The sequence below is a fragment of the Syngnathus scovelli genome, unplaced genomic scaffold (assembly GCF_024217435.2).
Source record: "Syngnathus scovelli strain Florida unplaced genomic scaffold, RoL_Ssco_1.2 HiC_scaffold_271, whole genome shotgun sequence".
NCBI lineage: Eukaryota > Metazoa > Chordata > Actinopteri > Syngnathiformes > Syngnathidae > Syngnathus > Syngnathus scovelli.
Genome location: NW_026061364.1, coordinates 15,001 through 18,993, shown reverse-complemented (window position 1 = coordinate 18,993; position 3,993 = coordinate 15,001).

The window sequence follows — 3,993 nt, the reverse complement described above, 5'->3', positions numbered from 1 at the left end:
TCGGCTGGTTCCCGATGTCGGCCAGAACAAGTGAAAATCCGGCCTCTTCCCCTGGAAGTCCGGCCGAGTTAAGGCAAATATTTCCTAAGTGCCAACGGCTGTTCCGCCGTAAAGGGTCCGACTCGGCTGGTTCCCGATGTCGGCCAGAACAAGTGAAAAATCGGCCTCTTCCCCTGGAAGTCCGGCCGAGTTCGGCGAATAGTTCCTAAGTGCCAACGGCTGCTCCGCCGTAAAGAGTCCGACTGGGCTGGTTCCCGATGTCGGCCAGAACAAGTGAAAATCCGGCCTCTTCCCCTGGAAGTCCGGCCGAGTTAAGGCAAATATTTCCTAAGTGCCAACGGCTGTTCCGCCGTAAAGGGTCCGACTCGGCTGGTTCCCGATGTCGTCCAGAACAAGTGAAAAATTGGCCTCTTCCCCTGGAAGTCCGGCCGAGTTCGGCGAATATTTCCCAAGTGCCAACGGCTGTTCCGCCGTAAAGAGTCCGACTCGGCTGGTTCCCGATGTCGGCCAGAACAAGTGAAAATTCGGCCTCTTCCCCTGGAGGTCCGTTCAAGTTTGGGGAATATTTTCTAAGTGCCAACGGCTGCTCCGCCTTAAAGCGTCCGACTCGGCTGGTTCCCGATGTCGGCCAGAACAAGTGAAAATCCGGCCTCTTCCCCTGGAAGTCCGGCCGAGTTAAGGCAAATATTTCCTAAGTGCCAACGGCTGCTCAGCCTTAAAGGGCCCGACTCGGCTGGTTCCCGATGTCGGCCAGAACAAGTGACAATTCGGCCTCTTCCCCTGGAGGTCTTTTCAAGTTTAACGAATATTTTCTAAGTGCCAACGGCTGCTCCGCCTTAAAGCGTCCGACTCGGCTGGTTCCCGATGTCGGCCAGAACAAGTGACAATTCGGCCTCTTCCCCTGGAGGTCCTTTCAAGTTTAACGAATATTTTCTAAGTGCCAACGGCTGCTCCGCCTTAAAGAGTCCGACTCGGCTGGTTCCCGATGTCGGCCAGAACAGGTGAAAATTCGGCCTCTTCCCCTGGAGGTCCGTTCAAGTTTGGCGAATATTTTCTAAGTGCCAACGGCTGCTCCGCCTTAAAGTGTCCGACTCGGCTGGTTCCCGATGTCGGGCAGAACAAGTGACAATTCGGCCTCTTCCCCTGGAAGTCCGGCCGAGTTTGGCGAATATTTTCTAAGTGCCAACGGCTGCTCCGCCGTAAAGAGTCCGACTCGGCTGGTTCCCGATGTCGGCCAGAAAAAGTGACAATTCGGCCTCTTCCCCTGGAGGTCCTTTGAAGTTTAGCGAATATTTTCTAAGTGCCAACGGCTCTTGCGCCGAAAAGCGTCCGCCTCGGCTGGTTCCCGCGGTCGGCCGTAATAGGCGAAAATTCGGCCTCTTCCCCTGGAGCGACCTCCAAATTTGGGCGAAATTTTTCTAAGTGCCTAAAGGTACCAGGGGTTTGGGTACCAGGGGTGCAGTACGAACTGGTCTTTTGTCAACCCATGTACTTTTTCTAGAGTACATGGGTTGGTCCCCCCACTTAGTGTACTCATCACTTTACCCCCCTTTCGCAAAATATAGTCAGAACGAGCATGGGGGACGCAATTGTTTTCCATGCAAATCAATTGGGCCTGGTCCGAGCGCTGGTAACGGCCGCCAGCAAGCGTCCCCTGCTCGGATAGCAGAACTGAAGAAGGCACGGCACTTCCAGAGAGAGAGAGAAAATTTTCTAAGTGCCACATTTCTCAAAAATTTTCAAAGTGCCACATCTCTCAAAAAATTTCTAAGTGCCACATCTCTCAAAAACTTTCTAAGTGCCACATCTCTGAAAAACTTTCTAAGTGCCACATCTCTGAAAAAACTTTCTAAGTGCCACGTCTCTGAAAAACTTTCTAAGTGCCACAGCACGGCTGTGAAATATTCAAAGTCCTACAGGCATTGGCAGAATGCGCGGACGGCCGTCTGCTCCCGGCGGCCGCCGCGAAGCTACTACCCCCTCCCGGGGACGGCTGTCTGCTCCCGGCAGCCGTCCTTACCCCCCTCCCCCGTTTGCACCGCCTGAAGTTAGACCCGCCTTGGTAGGGCCCCCACCGGCCCCGGCTCGCCGGCGTTGGGTGGACGGTTCCTGCCCACTTGCGGGTCCCGGTCGCTTGGCAACCGACCGGGGAGGACCAGCCGCCTCCTTAAACACAGGCTGGAAGGGAAATCCGATCAAGCTACGGAGGACCGGCCGCCTCCTTAAACACAGGCCGGAAGGGAAATCCGATCAAGCTACGGAGGACCGGTCGCCTCCCTAAACACAGGCCGGGCAAAAATCTGCGAATGGGCCCGTCAAGGGTAGTGGGTCATCCAAGGAGGGAGGTACCGGCCGCCTCCTTAAACACAGGCCGGGCAAAAATCTGCGAATGGCCCGTCAAGGGTAGAAGGTCATCCAAGGAGGGAGGTACCGGCCGCCTCCTTAAACACAGGCCGGGCAAAAATCTGCGAATGGCCCGTCAAGGGTAGAAGGTCATCCAAGGAGGGAGGTACCGGCCGCCTCCTTAAACACAGGCCGGGCAAAAATCTGCGAATGGCCCGTCAAGGGTAGAAGGTCATCCAAGGAGGGAGGTACCGGCCGCCTCCTTAAACACAGGCCGGGCAAAAATCTGCGAATGGCCCGTCAAGGGTAGAAGGTCATCCAAGGAGGGAGGTACCGGCCGCCTCCTTAAACACAGGCCGGGCAAAAATCTGCGAATGGCCGGTCAAGGGTTGTTGGTCATCCAAGGAGGGAGGTACCGGCCGCCTCCTTAAACACAGGCCGGGCAAAAATCTGCGAACGGCCCGTCAAGGGTTCTGTCTCATCCAAGAAAGGGGTACCGGCCGCCTCAGAGGCCGGAGCGAAGGGGGCGAAAGGCTGTCGATGGGGAAGGATCGGGGCCACGGCTAATCTAGCGATGCCCGCGTCGGGCGGTCACTCCGACGAATGAGCGGGGCTGAATCCGGCGCGAGGCGGCCTTCAGGCACGTGGTTCGAGACGACCTCACCCGGCTCTAGCCCGGAGGATCGGAGGCAACGGCCGTCTCCTTAAGCTAAGGCCGGACGAAAATCTGCGGATGCGGTCCATCCAAGGCAGACGGAGGTACCGGCCGCCTCGGTAAACAAAGCCCGGGCAAAAATCTGCGAACGGCCCGTCAAGGGTTCTGTCTCATCCAAGAAAGGGGTACCGGCCGCCTCAGAGGCCGGAGCGAAGGGGGCGAAAGGCTGTCGATGGGGAAGGATCGGGGCCACGGCTAATCTAGCGATGCCCGCGTCGGGCGGTCACTCCGACGAATGAGCGGGGCCGAATCCGGCGCGAGGCGGCCTTCAGGCACGTGGTTCGAGACGACCTCACCCGGCTCTAGCCCGGAGCGAAAAAAACACTCTTATAACCTGACCGACATGCGCCCATGACCCGCCTTGGTAGGGCCCCCACCGGCCCCGGCTACCGCCGGCGTTGGGTGGACGGTTCCTCCCCACTTGCGGGTCGCACTCCAGCGCTACGGCCGCCGCGCGAGCGCGCGCCCCGCGCCGCCCGCGCAGGCCTAGCGCGAACCGTACGGCAGCGAAACCGAGACGCCCCGGCTCAACCTCACCCAGAGGCCATCCACGGAGGCCGAGCGCGCGATCCGACTTGCGGCACGCCACGTGGGCGTCCGCCGGCCGCGCCGGTCGACCGCGAAACCGATTTCTCAAAGACCAAGCCCGAGTCCCAACCTCCGCACATATCCGCACACGCCTTCCCGACCACCGCGAAGCGGGAGGCGTCTATCGTGGCCGCCGGGGCGTATGACCCCTCCGCGTGAGGCGTGCGGGCTCGGGGGGGCCGCAACGACCGAGTCTGACTCGGACGGGGCGCAGCTTCCCTCCCGGTCGCAGCATCAGCGCCGAACGCGCGACGTCACCAGCCCCCCGGAACGGTTCGTCGGGAGCGCGGCAATGGCCCACATCTCACCTCGCCAGCCGGCCGCAGCGGGCCGCGCCGAACCGAGTC